The sequence below is a fragment of the Halictus rubicundus genome, chromosome 13 (genome assembly GCF_050948215.1).
Source record: "Halictus rubicundus isolate RS-2024b chromosome 13, iyHalRubi1_principal, whole genome shotgun sequence".
Lineage (NCBI taxonomy): Eukaryota > Metazoa > Arthropoda > Insecta > Hymenoptera > Halictidae > Halictus > Halictus rubicundus.
Genome location: NC_135161.1, coordinates 9,505,044 through 9,524,707, shown reverse-complemented (window position 1 = coordinate 9,524,707; position 19,664 = coordinate 9,505,044). Strand labels below are relative to the sequence as shown.

The 19,664-nt window shown below is 44.3% G+C and overlaps 1 protein-coding gene across 9 annotated transcripts in view; it reads right to left on the bottom strand.

Annotated features, from left to right (window-relative positions):
- The window catches only part of LOC143360337 (protein turtle), a 315,901-nt gene extending 297,918 nt beyond the window's left edge, over positions 1 to 17,983 (bottom strand). For all 9 annotated transcript variants that reach the window (XM_076799066.1, XM_076799063.1, XM_076799068.1 and 6 more), the window contains exon 1: positions 17,371 to 17,983. The gene's annotated coding sequence lies outside the window, so the exon portion shown is untranslated. The remainder of the gene's footprint in view (positions 1 to 17,370) is intronic.
- Positions 17,984 to 19,664: the final 1,681 nt, after the last annotated feature.

The following is a 19,664-nucleotide window of genomic DNA, read 5'->3' as shown; positions in this document are numbered from 1 at the left end:
TATGATAGATCTATCAGCCGCCGGTGCCGCCGAGTGCACCGAATCGCACCGACAAAGCTGACTCCGCGCCATAGTTCCCTTCGGCTTCCCGGCAGACACTAAGGGATACCGCCCCCCCTCCCTCCTCCTCCTCTTGCTACCCCTTGAACAGCGTAAACGTGGTTATGGTCGAGACCGACAAGGGATTTCGAGGAAATCGAGCGGAGACGCGCTGCTGTTCAAATATCTAATTAAAGAAAAATCTAACTAACCGGAACTGCAATGCAAATTGCACCTCGTCTTTCGCAGGGATTCTGTTGCGCTTAATTAATCGCGATTTTCAGCAACAATTAGGCACATCTGACGGGTACTTCGTGTACAGGGATGTTGAACTTAATCTGCTCGGTCTCGTTTGTGATTTATCTTGGTGGGTTTGTAAGTGGATCCAAAAAGTATTTGGAGAATTCTATTTATGAAGAATTCTTGGAGCTTGGACTGTGATAACTTCGTTTGAAAAAATTGTACATCAATGTATCTAGATTCAGTTCAAAGCTTGATACCCCTACTTTATATTAATTGTTACTAGCTTGACCTTAAAAAATTTTTGCACGTCCTAACGGGTGGGGAGATGAATATATTAGATTTATAGTTTTTAGAAAATTGTCGATGATGTGTGAACTGTTGTAATTTTGTGAGAAAAAATCGTATGCTGATAAACTTCGGTTTATTTTAAAGCTCGAAGTCTCTACTTTTATAAACTATCAGTGATTTAACCATAAAAAATTTTTGCACGTAGCAACAGGTGGGGAAACGAGAACACTAAATTTACAATTTTTAGAAAATTATTGCTCCTATTGAAATTGTTACAATTCCGTTTTAAAAAATGCTATAGCAATATAATTAGACACATTTTAAAGCTTGAAGCCTCTGCTTTTGCCTCCCACCGTTCATTTTTGTCTAAAATATTTTTGCACGATACGGCAACTAGGAAACTGAAGACGCTTTTTTTACCCTAGAATATTTTTAAATGCCGCAAGAAATTTTGTATTGTATCACTAAACTTTTGAATCGTGGAAGTACAAGAGTAACGAAAAACAGGGAAAGTTTGTAGAGTCGGGATAAATTTACAAAGAATCGGGAACGTTTGAAAAAGGAGACACGCAGAGACATTTGCGAGGTTCCAGGAAAAAATGAAAGGGAACAGGAAAAGTGGGTGGGAGAAAAGGGGCGGACGGAAGGGACTCGAAAGATTTCTGTTATTTGACGTAATGATCCCCGTGGAATGCGACGAACGCAGCCGGGAGAATATTTTCTTGGCAAGGCAATTTTACCTGGCCTCCTCCTCCTCCTCCTCCTCCTCCCCCACCTTTCTTACCCTATTTCCTCTCCCTTCCGGGACCTGTCATCGATCCAACAGGGAACGGAGCGAAAATTCCACGCGCCACCTTCGAACGAATTTTCTTGCGAGCCTCTCCCCCCCCCCTCCCCATTCTCCTACCGCGCTAATAGAAGAAACAATGGGGCGAGTATGGCTATCGAGAGAAAAAAAATTAAAATTCCACGACTGACCGGCAGCTGGTGATTAAAAATACCGAAGGATCGCTCGCATAACTTCGGCCAGGGATCGTGCGAGTCGCGCGCTTCGTTCGATATCGGCACCTTTTTGAAACGACTTCTGACAGTACCGACAACAAATTAATATCTCTACTTAGCGGGCCTCTGTTATTCCTCAATGATACCCCATTTAATAAATTGCGTTGTTCGAACCAATTAACTCCCAAAGCGCCTAGAGGCCCTTAGCCATGTCTAAAAATTCCAAAAAAAAAATCTGGCACATTCAGCACATGGTGCCACACATTCGAGAATTTTTTCCGATTTTTCAGACGCAAACTCTGATCGTAAAAAGTGCAGAAAGTTGTCATTTTGCACGAAGATCCGAGGACTAGGTCTAACGACGAATTGATTTTTATTCGAGGCGCAAGGATGTCCCCTAAAATACCGAGGTCGATTACAAGGTTATCGGACGTCGCCGAAAATTTGGGTACGGACCGAAAGGGTTAAGGGTCGCGTGCATCCCGCGGTAAACAGAAATGGGCTGGAGCGTGCGGTCGTTGTAAACTTTTAAAACATCCTTCAATCGAACAGAGTGCCGTCGTCGAGCTTTCCGGTAAAGGCGAAACGCGGTACACCGCCGCGTACTCTCCAATATTGCCGGAGAAAAATACTTCGCCTAACCAAATTACTCACCGCCCGACCCGGCCCATCGTTTCCCGATAAACGCGGAGAGAGACCCTTGCGTCGAAAATCTACCGTGCGAAAAACACAGAGAGAGAGAGAGTGGAAGGGTGGGAGGGAGGAAGAGAGAGAGAGAGAGAGAGGGAGAGAGAGAGAAGCATCGTCGAGGAATAGATATCGGCTCCTTTTAATCGGGAAAAGTGCTGCTCTCTCCCCTCCTCTAAGATTTATAAGGAGCCCCACGGACGGTTTCACTCTTTTCTCTCCCCGAGTTTCCCGACGGGACGGAGGGTAATGATTGCCGTTTGATTCGTGGTACAAGCTTTCGGTGGTTCCCGGAGCCCAAACAAATGATCTCGCTTTCTCTCTCTCTCTCTCTCTCTCCCTTTCTCGCCCTAAACGAGCGAGAGGGCGAAAAACCGGGAACGCAACACGGCGAAAGTTATCGGCCCGGGAACGAGATAATAGGGAGGGAGGGAGGAGGAGATCCTACGGCGATAACCGTCAATCATCATTTTCTTACGAGCAACCGTAACCGGATGTCCCTTCCAGCTAAACGCTCGCAGAAAAAGTAATTGCCCTTTTCAGCCGCGCGAGATGCGACGGAACAAAAGACCACTCTCGCGAAACACAATCGTCCGGTTTCGAAAAATTCTACTGGGTTCTGATCTGGTTCTACTGTGGACGAGAGATTGCGGTTATCGAGGTGATACAGTAATTAAAAGCTCCGTCCTATCGGGAAGAACTGTATCGGCAATTTTTAATAGAGACGCGTTGCCGCCATATTGCCGGAAATTGAACGCAATCTTTCTTCGGGTAAAAAAAAAACAGTTTTTCGAAAGTTCGATGTACGTAGTTCGATAACGCACGGTTGGATTATTGACAGGCGATATTGCCTTTCTTGAACAAAAAAAAAAAGAACGATCAAAGGAGCCGGGATCCGAGAGCTGCGAAAAGAATTTTAACAATTTGTCCGGCGGAAGGGTATTAATGGAATTTCCGACGAGTATGATACGTTTAAAGGGAACTGGAACAGCTCTTTTAACGTAAAAATGTTAATAAAAATCGTTTCATCACGTCGGTACGGCGGACTTGAGGAATCAAGGCCATAATTGCTGTAACTATCGAAAAATTGATGGAGGAAACTTAAGAGTCACGAATCTTGAAGAATAATTAAAGAGCTGCCAAAAGTTACTAGTTTCTATGCAACGTATCTATGCAGCTCTTGCATCTTGCAGTCAATGCAGACAATTTTTAATTCGCACAAACATCCGCAGTCTAGCTACATGTGTTACTGACTGTGAGAGAGCAGTTTACAGGGTGCCAGAGAAGTTCTCGGCAAGCAACGTCAGGATAAGGTAAAGACCTGACACCGGGGTGTCGGTGGCCAATCACGCAAAGTGGCTTCAGCCGTTGACTTCCGGTACACCTGTGAGCGCGCCTCGACTCTACGCGAGCGCAACCATGCACACGTGGACGCGCACGCAACGGCAGCACGCACAAACGCGGGCAATTCCGCAGCGCGCGCGGCTACAACTCCTGCAAATATTTACGCGCGCGCGATGTGTACGATGGTAACGGCCGGGAAGGTATCGATGCGAGCCACCATTACCGAGCGGGCTGGAGAGAGACGGGGGGACTGAGATAGACTGGGAGACTGGGAGACTCGAAGACTGGGGCACTTACAGAAAATGAAAGACTGAGAGGGACTGGAAGATTGGGAAACTGAGAGTCTGAGAGTCTGAGAGTCTGAGAGTCTGAGAGTCTGAGAGTCTGAGAGTCTGGGAAACTGAAAGACTGAAAGACTGAGAGGGACTGAGAGACTAAGAGGGACTGAGAGACTAAGAGGGACTGAGAAACTGAAAGGGGCTGAGAGACTGGAAGACTGAGAAAAACTGAAAAACTGAGAGTCTGAGAGACTGAGATACTGGGAAACTGAAAGACTGAAAGACTGAGAGGGACTGAGAGACTAAGAGGGACTGAGAAACTGAAAAGGGCTGAGAGACTGGAAGACTGAGAAAAACTGAAAAACTGAGAGACTGAGAGACTCAGATACTGAGAGACTGAAAGACTAAAAGGTACTGTGAGACTGAGTAGTACTGAGAGACTGAGATACCGAGAAACTTAATGACTAAAAGGTACTGTGAGACTGAGTGGTACTGAGAATCTGGAAGGGGCTGAGAGACTGAGAAAAATTGAAAAACTGAGAGTTTGAAAGAAACTGAAAAACTGAGAGTCTAAGAGAAACTAAAAGACTGAGAGGGTCTGAGAGAATCTGAAAGACTGAGATGGCTTGAGAGAAGTTGAGAGGGAGTGAGAAAGGTCGAGGAGGACTGAGAGAGGTTGAGAGGGACTGAGAGTCTGAGAGAGACTGAAAGACTGAGAGAAAATGAAAGGCTGACAGAGACTGAGAAAGATTGAAAGGAACTGAGGGGGACTGAGAAAGACTGAGAGAGACTGAGAGAGACTGAGAGGGCCTGAGAGCCTGAGAGCCTGAGAGACTGAGAGAGACTGACATAATGAAAGACACACCACCCCCGCCCGCCTTCGGCGAAGAATCAATGCGACCACCTCCACATGCCGCCACCCACGCTTCCCCCTCTCCTTCTTCTCTCTCTTCTCTCTGTTTCTCCCTTTCTCTCCCCCCACTCAGCAAAGAATAGGGCACCCAACGCGCGGTTTATGTACCGGCGAATTTCCATTCTGATTCCAAGAATCCAATTTACATCGGGGCCCGCCGAAGCGGAAAAGTCGAGACAACATGGCGGGAATCACCGGCGCGACCATAAGCCACGGATCGGCCACTGGATGAGGAAAGGGTCGAGATCTACGGGGATCCTGGGATCGTAGACCTCGGAGCAATGCGGGCTGTCACAATAGCGTTGCATTCGATTTTTGGGTTGCTGCGATGCAACCGAGTGCATCGGAAAGCTTATTCAGTATTCTAATTCGATGGAACTGCACGTAGCGAGAGGTGTGTCGTTTTGGATGTTGCATTGTTTGAAGTGTGGTCGGGAAATATTTGTTTATCTATTTGTTTTTCGGGGTGGACCTGGTGAAACTTGTTCAAATTTTGTAAAATATTGATGTATTGCACGATCTGACAGCCTAACATCGAGTTGTCGCCGTTTTGTTGCTAATTGAATTCTGAGTACGCACTTTATCCAGAAAGTTCATAATCATATAATTACTGAATCTTCAAAAAGCTTCGAAAAAGGACCTCCGAAGAAAACAGACATATCTTCGACAATAGTTATTATGTTCCACTGAAAAAATTACGTAAGCTACTTCAAAATATGCTCCCCAAGATCCAAAAAGATTCACTCCGAAAAGTTCACTAGTTTCGAACAGAAAAATTTCTTTCCGAGGTCACGATACCAATTTTTACGAAGATCGTCTCGAGTTACGAATTTCAGCCAGCCACTGAAAAAATGGCCGCGAGGACCAGCAGGAGGACCGAATTGTGCACTCGCGATTTTACTTTCCTCTCTTTTCAGCGAAACGATAAGTCATCGGGAAACATTTTCTCCGTTGATATGGAAATCGCGACGCGAGTTCTCCATTCATGCGAGCACCGCAGAGCCCTAAAACCTTTTCGTGCCCTCTCATCGGCCCCTACTCGAGGAGATATTCCGTGGAGAGACTACTTTACGGCCGCTATAAATTTGAATTTTATCGGCCGCTGCTAATTGGAATGCGCCGCCTCGTCGACTATGTTTTCTTATAAACCTACCGGACGCGGCCCTTTTATCGGGTTTATAGGTGCAGCGGCCCTCACGAAACTCTGTTGGCCGGTCGCACTGTGGGAAACTCCGGTCTTGACGAAGAAGAATCGAGAAGACACGGGAGACATCGATGCTGGCAGAAGCGTTGGGAAGATTGAGCAATTCGACCAGTATAAAAACCAAAAGCCACTATCCCAGACCTTCCAATTAAAAAAAAACATTTCTAATTGGTGAAGTTCCTTTTCAATAAAAGAACGTATTGTATACAAATTAATTTTTGCTGCACTTTTCTGTGTCGCTATTTTTTGGTGTTCGAACCCCATCGACGAATGGTCGCCATTTTTCTGGGGGGCAGAGGCGAGGGGCACCTAGTTAACGCTTTACGACGTTGCAAAACGGTGCAAAGGGGTTGTTCGGGATTCGTTGGGCAAATGTGATTGTCAGTGGAAGCAACAGCAACATTCTGAAGCCTTGGCTCGACCACTTTCAAACAATTTTCCCTGTGTTTCCCTTCCTCGGAGATTCCGTGGCCGACGTCAAAGGATAAATTGCATTAACCTCTAAGCAACAGACTGTCGGGAAGAGAGAGAGAGAGAGAGAGAGAGAGAGAGGGCTACCCCCGGAAACGGGGGCCCGGAGGCCATTTCAATTTAGTCCGGGGAGTCATTAAATCGACCAGGTGCGCGACGAGAAAGAGAGGTTGCAAGACGGGGACCGTCCTTTCACCTGTCGCGCGCGGCTTTCTGGTAACGAACAGGCAAGTCCACCTAACCCTCGCCAATTTCCATCCTCCCTCTCTCTTTCACTCTCTCCTTCCCTCTTACTCTCCGTCCTCCTCTTGCCCCCTCTCCCTTTCCGAGCCCTTCGGCGACAGGGCAATTCTGCATTTTGTATTAGTTTAAAATCTGCACTAGTTGCATTACGGCTCGAGACGTACAATGGATCTAATTTCGCATTGTATTATGGCTCGAGACGTCCAATGGTCCAAATTATGTACTGTATTTTGGCCGAGGCAATAATCCGAATTTTCTACCGTATAACAGCTCAAAATGTACAGTGTCTGAAATGTCATATTGTATTATAGTTCAATGCTCTCTCTCTCTCGATTTTACCCTCACTAGTTCTCTCCGTCTCTCTTCCTCTCACCCCTTCGCCCACCGAGCCCTCGGCGTCAAGGTAAGGCAACTGCTGCCGGCCCTTCGAGTACAATGAGTTACCAGCCCGGCCTGACCACAAATACGCTGAATATGCATGAGGCCCTTGTCTCCGCTATCGGGTACGAACGTCCTCGAATTAGGTTTCCCGCAGGTTCTTCGAGTCCTGTTCGCGTTGGTGCTCTAGCCACTCCAAGAGGCTCTCTAGCCACCTCTCATACCTTCGCCTCGAGGACCAAGTCGAGCCTCTGTCATGCTTTTCCGCACGTACCCCTTTAGCCGGCCCGAATTCGAGGGTCTCTTCTACGAGGGGAATCGATAGGTCGACATCGAACCCGATAGTCGGTGAATAGACTAGCGACGACACCGGCGGGAGAAAAAACCGGTCCGAGGGAACAAAGAACCTGGAAGTGTTACGGACACGGTCGATGCGCCGGATGCTCGGATCGAGACGGGAATTTGGCATTTGCAAAATTTTGAGGAGGTGGGGGAACCTGTAACCTTTCCTCGCACCTTTCTTAAGCCTTGCTCACAGTGCCTGGTAAGTGGGATTTCCGAATTTGAGAAATTAAGGAAGGTGCGAGTGATTTTATTTGAGCTCAGTTTGTGGTTTGAATCACCAGATGGATGGGAGAGGGGGTTGTAGGAATTTGGAATTTTCAAAATTTTGAGGAGGTGAGGGAACCTGTAACCTTTCCTCGCACCTTTCTTAAGCCTTGCTCACAGTGTCTGGTGAGTAGGATTTCCAAATTTGAGAAATTAAGGAAGGTGCGAGTGATTTTATTCGAGCTCAGTTTGTGGTTTGAATCACCAGATGGATGGGGGAGGGGGTTGTAGGAATTTGGAATTTTCAAAATTTTGAGGAGGTGGGGGAACCTGTAACCTTTCCACGCACCTTTCTTAAGCCTTGCTCACAGTGTCTGGTAAGTGGAATTTCCGAATTAGAGAAATTAAGGGAGCTACGATTAATTTTCTTCGAGCTCAGTTTGTGGCCTTAATCACCAGATGGTTTGGGAAGGGGGTTGTAGGAATTTGGAATTTTCAAAATTTCGAGAAGATGAAGGAACCTGTAACCTTTCCTCGCACCTTTCTGAAACCTTACTGACAGTGTCTGCTAAGTGGAATGACAGAGTACAGTGTTTACTCTGTATATGTCCCAAATGCCTATCCGATAAAAGTCCCAGAACTATCCCCACTGCCGTTGGGTATACCTCGTGAAGGCCCATGAACTGAGGCCTCTAGCTGTCAATCAAAGAATCTCCTGGCCGATATATGTCACTGGCCAGACCCGTGTTTTGGACATACATCGAGTAAACACCGTACTCCATCATAAAAATTGAAACAATGTCTACAGAAATGGTATAATTAAATCGGCAGTTAATTAAATCGTGACGCAGTTCTCTCTTTCTTACAATTCGACATCAAGTTGCATATCTGAGGGTTCTCGCAATTTTTCCGAGAACATTTTTGCGTCCCCGTTCGTTCATCATGGGAAAAGAATTATGCAGAATTAGAAGAACAGCTTTCTGGCCAACGAAACGTAACGGTTACCATTTGCAACGATGAAAAAGAAAACAAACTCCCCCTCGGTTTCTCACGTATTACACGCGATTCCTATCCGGAAGTAGCCGAGGAAGATAATACGCCGGTGGAATTCTCACGTTGAATAAGATGTAATCAGAGTTTCCTGCTCCACAACTTTTTCCTTCTTCTTTTTTTTTTCTTTTCGTCGCAGAAAAGGAACGAGAGAGAGAGAGAGAGAGAGAGAGAGAGAGAGAGAAGCAACGAAAAGCTCCGCGATTCGTATCGCCCGAGCGTTGACGAATTCCGCCTTTTCGAAGTGAACGTCGTAAACGAGAATCGATTCCCGCGCTTCACCGTCCTCCAACACAACACCTTTTACGATGCAATTATGCTATTGTATCGATTATTAATGATCGCTCCGTGACGCGGCTCCGCTTCGGGGGAACGTGTTATTCGAGGATTGCGGGGAACGGGTACACCCGTTTCGGAGCGTGTAAATTAATTAATGATAGATTATAACGATTCTTTTTCAGTGCGACGGGCTGTTAGTGTTGAACTTGTCCCTTTAGCTATCAATTTTAACGAGATGTTTGCGCGGTGTCATTCGTTATTTTAATATTATTTTATATTTTAAAAAATGATTAGAAATCTTACCAACTGGAATTTTTCTAATGATTGGGTTTATTAGAAATTTTATTAACCAGAATTTCCAATAATTGGATTTACTCGAGGATCCAATAAACTTTAAATTAATGAATCATACGGATGTATTTTTCCGACGAATGGATGAATATTTTTAGACTACAAATAACATTTTTCTGTACTATCATGTACGAATTTCATACGATTCGATTAACTTTTCAAACTTTCCCGACGCAAATTAAAACAGAATTACTGGATCCTCAAAAACATTACGTCGAACAAATCATCAGGGATTCCCGCAACACGTAATTTTTCTGCGATAAAATAAATCTCGCGTGTAACGGCGTTCACACATCAATCGGCCAAACCTCCGAGTGCCATTCATTACACAAATTTCCGGAACTCCCGCGCGTTTGCCCTTCAGGCATTAAACGAAACGAACTCGTTTGACCGGTAAAAAAAAAAGGAAAGAATCGGCCACATTTTACAAGAAAAGCTTCCAAGAAACAAGCCACGCGAAACACAATGGGCTACGGAGAACAATAACGACTCTAATCAATTGTTTCGAATGAGATAACTCAATCTATTCACCGCAGAGCACAGCTCTCTCTCTCTCTCTCTCTCTCTCTCTCTCTCTCTCTCTCTCTCTCTCTCGCTCTCTGTGCCCGAATACTTATGGCGGTGGTAACAGAAAAATGGTTCTGGAAAAGCCGGGAGAGCCGAGCGATACGATCGATCGCGACAGATTTTCGCGTGCGAGAGTTCCTCCGTCGCGTGCGCCAAGTGGTTCCGACGAGAAATAAAAACGAGAAACACATTCCGTTCCCCGGGTTTTCGATTGGACGCGCGCGACGTTCTTCCGAACAATGGCCACCGCGTGAATTTTTCGACGGTTTAAAAAAATCATCCTCGGGACTCGGTCGCGTACATATTTATAGGGAAACACGTAGCCGCGAACCGTTCGAGACCCACTACGGAATCCGCACCGGTAAAACCAATATCGGGCGTTCCGCGCGCGGTTATCTACATATTGCGGATGCAGCAACATTCTATAAATAATCCGTGCGCGGCCCAGTGATGGGAAGCGCAGCTGCATACGTGGGAACAAAAATAGAAGGTCCTTGCCTCATCCTCGAATAATGCTATCGCGGATCCTCGGCGAGACCCGGTTCACATTATTCTTCGGATAAATAACTTGGCATTGGAACGTGCGACGCGACGCGACGCGACGCGACGCGACGCGACGCCACGCGACGCGACGCCACGCGAAAATCTGCGGAATTCTCGCGCGAAGATTCGCGTGACGAAACTCGGTAAAACGTTGCTTAACTTCCCGTCCAACGCGGTCGCTATCGCCGGTTGCCTATCTGAATTGTTAAAATGTTTTAAATGCGCCTCTTTCGTGAAATATTAAAATAATTTAGCGAAGTCTCGCGGACTCCCTCGCTGTATGCTGCTGCACTCTACGAACTCGTATAACGGCGTGCATAACATTATTGGCGACAGCGGTTATTTACGCAAAATAAACATTTTCTACTTGAATTGGAACAAACTGGAGTCTAAACTATAGGTTGAAAATAATGTAACAGTAATTTTATCTTCTTCTAACATTTTGAAATTCGTGGGACCCAATTACTGTACCAATACGAACTATACTTATTTTTAAAGCATAATGAATATAAAAAAAAAACTGGAAAAAATTTAATATCTCTATTTTAATATTCACTATGTTTTAAAAATAAGTATAATTAACATAGGCACAGTACTTGGCACACCCACAGTAATTGGGTCCCTTACCCTAGGCTCTTGTTCTGGCACGGAGCTCGTTCTATCAAATTTTTGTCTTGCATAAGGACCAATAATTTAGTTATTACAGCGGATTTTTATGCAAAATAAAAATCGCATCAATTGCAAGAAACAACAGGAACCAATCAAAAATTTCCTCCTTTCATTAATAACCTCAACAACTTCAAAGAGTAATTCATATTTTCGAATTCTTTTAATCTGCCTATTCTTTCAAATTGCACCTACTCATTTCCGTCGTAAGTGCACTGAAGTAATCTGCGGTTCAGTTATTAGTTCCTTTGTCCTTCAACGGAGGCGTCTAAAACGCCTCTTGAAAGTGTCGAAATGTTTCACAGCTGTACGCTTCCGTTTAAAAGTGATTTCTGCATCTTTGATTCGCGCGCTCCTCTGAACTTTGGGAATCCCGATGCAGTCCGGCTGCAGGGCGTGCAGTATTGCGGGCACGTTAACGTAGAGCCCCGCAGTTGTACACCGAAATGCGAGAAAGATCGTCCGAAAATCGTTGTCGTTTGAGCAACCCTGAACCGAGGGCAAATATTGTGGGCGAAGAGCGGTGGGTGTCGTTTACTCAGTCGGGGAAACACGGTTGACGACCGGTCGCTATTGGATCGTGGTGCTTTAACTTCTGGTGTTCGCCTCGTTCGAACTACTACGCGCAGCATACTCGATGCAATAATCAGACCATGTCGCTTGACAATTGCACTCGAACGAATCCGAGACGAGACGCCACTAAAAGTTTCCACTACATAAATAATAATTTTCACGTTATCAAAGACCGTACTTGATCTCGTCACTGTAATTGTCAGACCATCCATCATCCCTGTAACATTTTGCACTCGGCAAACCTGAGACAAGACGCCACTAAAAATTGCCACAATATAATTAAAAAAAAGAATTTGTCACGATATTAAAGATTGTATTTAATTCCTTCAAATCGATTTTTGGGGGCCACGGGAATTGTCAAATATTTTATTGATCAGACCGATTAGTGGAATTTGTGCAATATAAAAAAGTGATCAACATTCGTTGCAAGATACAGGGGCGGCTACAATTATTTCTTTTTTCACTTGTCAGTGATTGTAATGAGTTGGAGCTAATACGACAGTATTAGTATATCTAGTTTAGTATATTTTTATTAGTATAAATCTAGTTTAGTGTATATTTTAACATTTGTCTACTTTGACCAACAGTATAAAAATTACTACTTAATTTTACACAGTGTATGATTATTAATTTCAATTTTTATATGATCCTAATAGAAGGGCTAATGTGTCCTAGAAAAATCTAGAAGAAGTACTTCATAAAATATATGTTAAATAATTGATAAATAATCCTGAACATACTCTTGGCTATTCTGTTATCAAAAATACGCTCTACCCAAGTGTAAATAAATTATAAAGAATATTCTAGTATAGCTAAATGCGGCTCATTTTCGCTGATTTCTCATTTGCGAAACGTTTTAGTGAAAATAGTTTCGAATGAAATGATTAGATCGCACAGAAGACAGGAATTTTTCTAAAATTTTGAGGCCAGACCCAAAGTGTGCAAATTTCGAGATAAGTCATCTCCCGTAGCAAGAATCATGCTAAATTCGTTTCTCTCTCTCTCTCTCCGAATGGCGCGAAATTCCAAGACGGTGGAAATCTTTTCTTTTCCCTCCGCGACGTTTGTATCTCTGCGCCACCCTTGTATAAATATTTGCTCGTCCGCGGTTACTTTAACACGGCGCGCTTACTATCAGCTAGCTCGGTGCATATGAAATTTTCTTCTTGTGCACACGGTACGCGCCTCGCGAGACTCGGCTCAGGCGTGTACATGCAACTATACATATAGATTATATAGATTAACCCTCGCACCGCTTTACAGAAATAACCTTGCGCGCCTTGTGTTTCATTCATAATCCCATATTTTCAGCGAATACGCCAATTTCGGTGCTGTGGGACCCCGATAGTTGCGCGAAACGGAAATGAGAAAGTCGATTGCAAGGAATCTTCCACTTCCGCTAGGTCCGATACAAATCGAAGTCAAACAAATCCATCGAATATTCTACAACGTTCGTACCGACAGAAACTGTGAAAAAAGAAAAATGTTTTGAAAAATCAAAATACAGTGATTTCTCTATATATGTCGCCAAGGCCTGGATGATAAACGTCGCGGAATTATCCCCACTGCCGCAGGGTATACCCCGTGAGAGGCCTCGGACGCCTGTAAACCTAATACGGTCCGGGTATGTCTTCTGGACGATACGCGACGCTGTCAAGACCCAAGTGACATATACGCACGTGACATATATCGAGAATTCACTGTACCCCCACAATCCCGCGGAGGAGTGTAAACCTAACACGCCCCGGGTATGACTTCTGGACGATACGCGACGCTGGCAAGACCCAAGTGACATATACACACGTGACATATATCGAGAATTCACTGTACCCCCACAATCCCGCCGAGTGTAAACATAACGCGGCTCGGGGTGTGTCTCCTGTACGATACACGACGCTGGCAAGACCCAAGTGACATATACACACGTGACATATATCGAGAATTCACTGTACCCCCACAATCCCGCCGAGTGTAAACATAACGCGGCTCGGGGTATGTCTCCTGTACGATACACGACGCTGGCAAGACCCAAAGTGACATATACACACGTGACATATATCGAGAATTCACAGTACTAAATTGAAGAAAACTCTGATTTGTCTTCAACGTTGTTTTTCGCCAGAAAATCGTCGTTTCGAGCGCCTATTGTCTATTCCATCCTCGTTCTCAGCCCACGGTGTTCGCTCGGCTCGCATGCGACTAATACCGAGTGTAGCCAGTCAAAGGGACAAAGGGCCCACGCGACTTTCGAACCCTAGTCCCCGGGAACAACGGAAAGTTTCCGTGTTTTGTCCGCGGATGCCGTCGACCGTCGCTGAGAGACGCACCGATTCCTTTTGTAACGCGGGCGGTTTTATTCGCCGGAAGGCAAACAGACGACGCTCCTCCCTGCCGGACTCTTTGAGTTTTCGGTTTCGATTTAAAATCCATCCACCCCCTACCCCTCACCCGCCCCTCCCATACCCCTACCCCTTCGGCCTGAAGGGACTCGCAAATATTTGCCGACGTCGAAAGCGTTTCACTCGAGACGCTTCCGCGTTGACGTTTGCCATGCTCCGTTCAATATTTGGCTTTTCGCGGCTACCGCGCGCCTTATGCGTCGATTAAGTCCACAACCGACGAGAAATCCCCGCCGGATTAATAACAGTGCATGCTCGAAGGGTCCGCCGTTCTACCCTGCCATATTGAATCGGTGTGTACCCGTATAAATTACTGTAGAAACCATTCTGCGCCGCCAACAGTCGCCGAACTAGTCGTTTGGAATTTTTGCGGCGAAACATTTTTGTCTCTTCACTGACTTACGCGTTTATTTTTAAAATATAAATTTTTAAAATAGAAGGAAACCAGTGTAGTAACAACCATCAGTTATATCTATGTTTTTGCTATAACTAGACTGTGGATTTTTGTGCAAAATTGTCTATTAATTGTAAGGAGCTGGGAAATGTCAATAATAATAAATTGAACATTCTTATATTCGTTTAATTCTTTCACTGCCTTAAATTTCGCTTATTATGAAATTCGCGATATAACCGTAAGAAGTTTTGTAGTTGATAAAACTATTCCCCATTTCGGCTTTTATAAGTCTGAAATTTCGATAGCGGGACCAATTTATTTTTGTTTAAACGAAGCTGCGCGGCTCTGGAATTTAGCTTCGAGCAATAAAATTGTATAGATTTTGTCAGAGCTAAAACGGCGCTCAATAATGCAAATCAGAATATACTGTACAAATTCTCAGAGGAATGTTGGCCTGCCTTCAACTATTGCAAAAACAGAAATTCGAAATTCTGGTGGGAATTTATTTTTGTACCCAAAAAGAACACTGGTCCCCGGTATTTTATTTCAGTTCCGAGCAAGAAAATTGTTCACAGTTTGTTTGAAAAAATCGCCGTAGGCTACATGCCGTGTACCGTGTGAATTAGTATATAGTGTATAAATTCCCAGAGATTTTTCACCTCCGATAAAAATAATTTACGAAGACTATATGTATGCATCTTTAGTGGCACTAAGTGTACCATTATTTTTAACCCATTTTCTGCGCATTTGCCGCTCCACGAAGTACATTATATACAGTCGTTTTAAACAGTTGTTTTTCATGGCATTGTTACGAGGAGTCTCGTTTGTCTAATCGCGGAAGTAGGAAATACGAAATCGATAAAGAAGTGTGATCGTGTCGAGACGAATTTATTTGTCCGGTGTCGAAGAGCAATTTCCAGTTCATTGTCACACTTTCGAGCACTGCGATTATGTGCATTTTGTGCTTGAGGCACGCATGCACTCGAGTGGCAACGAGAGTCGATTGAACTTGTCCCAACTGATTGTCAAGGGAGAATTGGCAGTGTCTAGTTCATCGTTAAATTAAAAGAAGTACGTGGGGCTCGAAACTGTCCCTTGTTAATTCGTTCGCGCGTGTTTGTCACACACATTGAACGCAACTTTCGATAATATTGGTGATGTTGGTATATCGTTTCGAGTATTTATTGAGGGAAACTTTTTCCAAAATTGGACGAATCAAATGGGTCGAAACGAGACCCATTGATATTGGTGATCGCCGAATTTACAAACGTACCTCTCTGACAGACTATAAATCTTTATGTGTAAACGCTGTAAATAATTCTAAAGCATGGATTACTGAAGCTTTAAAATTCACAAATCCACAAATTTTTATCTCGAAAGTATAAATTGATCACGATTAAGATAATCGGGACACGAAAAGTTTCGAACATAAAAAATTATTAAAGGATTCCCCGGTTGCCCTTATCTCGCGAGGATTAAATAAATCTGCTTATCTGTTGCAATAAAAATAGCACCAGAGTCCACTGAAAATATCGTTAAAATTTTTGCACCTGCAGAAAGTGACTTTCAAAAGCTACCCTTAATCTCATGGACCCTTAAGAGGGTCATGTTTGTTACTAAACATTTTTTACAGCACCAGAGGAAACTACGATTTTAATTCTTCATGGATTTGTTTACATAACACTGTGACTAAACACTGAAACCAGTTCAACTAGTATTGACTATACACTAGAGACACTTAGGGGTTTGAATGACGAGTTTCCCACTTTGTTTGACTACTTTGCGCCACCCTTCAGTACACCCATTCATCACACCGCCGTAACTGTACTAGTAACTATTGTAATAGTCTCGTTGCATTAACGGAATAATTAAAACCACTCTGTTATGATACTATGATTTAAAGGGACTGTAGAAAAGAATGAGAATGCTAATTTTAACATGTTTTCTTAGGCTTCTGTGAGCGCCCTTTCTGGCCGACTAAAATGTATCACTAGACCGCGGATTTTTATGCAAATGAAAAATTGTCAACTAGAAATTTCATTCTCTTTCTAATGATCGTAATGAGCTGAAACTAGCACCGTTCATATTTTCAAATTTATGTATTCCGTCCCCCGTTTTAACTCTAAAAATGAAACTGCCAAACACTAATGCCAAAACTCCCAAATGAAAGTAATTTAATTATAATAATAAAAACTGCATTCTTTTTCTACTGATCCCGAGCTGAAACTAGCACCGTTCATATTTTCAAATTAATGTATTCCGTCCCCCGTTTTAACTCTAAAAATGAAACTGCCAAACACTAATGCCAAAACTCCCAAATGAAAGTAATTTAATTATAATAATAAAAACTGCATTCTTTTTCTACTGATCCTGAGCTGAAGCTAGCACCGTTCATATTTTCAAATTTATTTATTCCGTCCACCGTTGTAACTCTAAAAATAAAACTGCTAAACACTAACGCCAAAACTCCGAAATGCAAATTATTTAATTATCATAACAAAAACCGCAAAGTTAAACCGTATCACAGCGATTGTTTCTTGAACCGTTTCGGATCGCAAAGAAATAAATTTGTAAAGGCTGAGAAAAACCGTGTCACCTGCACACGACCGACACGGCAGTCAACCAGTTAATTAGCGCTCAATATTCGGCAGAAACGCATAAAATCCGCAGCCTAATTATCGCGACACGACGCGTACACTAAGCTCTGAGAACCGTAATCGGTCGCACGAATAAACGATCTCCGAAGCAAGTTAGAATCGAACACCGGTGGTCGACGACGCTTCCGATTCGATCGTACAAAACATCCGTCAGTGATCACCAGTGGAATCGAGCGATCCGAGGATCCATGGATCCCGGAGACGCTCCAGACGCGGCGTTGTCGGCGTCGCTCGGATCCAGAAACGACTTACCAGCGAGGCCCGCGTCGAGAGGAAGTGGTCCCCGGTGTGCGGAGTCGGTTTGCCAGGATGCAGATGAGAAATCCTCGAAAAGCAACAAAAGGGCACTGGATAAACGAGCAGCCGCCGCCGCCGCGGAACACAAAAGGGCTCGGTCACAATGTGAGCACGTAACGACACCCGGCGGCGCTCGGAAAACCCGCAGAATCGCGCCGCTCTCTTGACAGAACAAAACAAGAGAGAGAAGGAGAGAGAACGATAAAGATCGTCGTCAGGACGCGACCGCGACACGTCGCGACACGTCGTATCGACGGCGAACCCCGGTCGTCGAACGTCGATGAACGGGCAAATTAAAACTTATTCCTTTTGGTGTCCGATAAGCGTCGGTCGCGCGGCACAAATGATGATGATTTAAAGAGAGAAAGGAGAGAGAGAGAGAGAGAAAGAGGGAGTAGAAGGATGTGTGTGCGTGTGTGTTTGGGTACAAGGGAAACTAGGCAAAGCAGCGGCCAAAAAAGCTGTTTGGTTTGGCACGCGGTCCACGAGCGGAGAGCTTCGAAGCTTTGAAAAGCAGGCGGCACCGTAAAACGGAGCAGTTTCCCGTGCGAGGCTCTGCCGGGTACTGGGGGTTCGAGCCGGGCTATCGAACGCACCTACGCGCGCTGACCAATCGGCGCCGACGCCGCGCACGGCTCGGCCAATCGACGACCAGAGACCCGCCGGCATCGCTGTACACAAGTCGGGACACCTCTCTTTGCCGCCGTAATCAAAATCCCTTCGCTGACACTACGATTTTTTTTTTTTTATTGCGCGAACGTATTTAGACGCGATGGGACTCGTTTCATTAGCCGAGACGCGCGAGAGAGTCGCGCAACTGTCGCCTAACTGTCGCGAGTCGCGGATCAAACTCGCTGCTCTGCCGGATCCCTCCGTAACGTCGCGCTCCGCATTCTGAGAAACGCTCGACGGTTATTTATTTGCGATTGCGAATCGTGGGCGGAACCGCGTTTCACGCAAAATTAAAATAGAAATTTTATTCTCCAATCATTTTAACCCTATGCACTCGAAGCTATTTCAACTGCAAAACGAAACATTTCTTTCGACCTAGAATATATCCCTTCTATATATTTTTATTTTCATATTATTCATACGAAAATGGTGCAATTTACTCGTTCAATACTGAAACGTTTCGTAATGTATTAAATACAATCAGATTTAATAATATAAAAAAATTTTGAATAATGGTACAGCAATTTTCAGTGGCGCCTTACAGTTGCCATTCGAGTGCTAAGGGTTAATCAGCCGGTGCCGACACACTGATATTTTTAAAATTCTCTTCTCATCGTTTTTGCTGAACGCATAAAATCCGCAGACTAATTCGCCCCGGGAAACATTGTGCATTTTTATTTATCGGCCAGCGTACCTCGCGTCATTCAAACGCATTGCTGCCCGACCCCTCCGTAACGTCGCGCTCGCATTCTGAGAGACGCTCGACGGTTATTTATTTGCGACAGCGAATCGTGAGCGGAACCGCGTTTCACGCAAAATTAAAATAGAAATTTTATTCTCTAATAATTTTAATCAGCCGGTGCCGACACACTGATATTTTTAAAATTCTCTTCTCATCGTTTTTGTTGAACGCATGAAATCCGCAGACTAATTCGCCCCGGGAAACATTGTGCATTTTTATTTATCGGCCAGCGTCCCTCGCGTCATTCCCCATATTTATTCATTACATAATGGACTGTAAACATCGCGCGGAACACGATCGCATTTTTTTGTTTTACTTCGACAAGAAAATCAACCACGTTTAAATCATCCTCAATGTTTACCAACGACCGTCATCCATACACTAGGCGTTTATACTTTTTTTCTCCGGCGTTCTACGGGCAATATTCCTCGTGTTTATTCATTCCATAATGGTGTGTAAACATCGCGCGCGGAACACGATCGCATTTTTGTTTTAATTCGACAAGAAAATGTATCGCGTTTAAATCATCCTCAATGTTTACCAACGAGCGTCATCCATACACTATGCATTTATATTTTTGTTTTTTTCTCCAGCGTTCTACGCGCACATTATTCCCCGCATTCGTCGGATTTGATGCGTTCGTAATAAAAATGTGTAAACTAAATGGGGAGCGGTAAAGACATTCAGGCAGTTTCAAAATTATGCTATTTTGAACACGTGAAAGCCATTAAGAAATTACATGAATGCCCACGTAGCTACTGTATCTGGCAATTAATGCAGGCAATTCCTGCACGATCTGCATCGATTTCGGGAAGCAGGAGTTAAATAAACATTC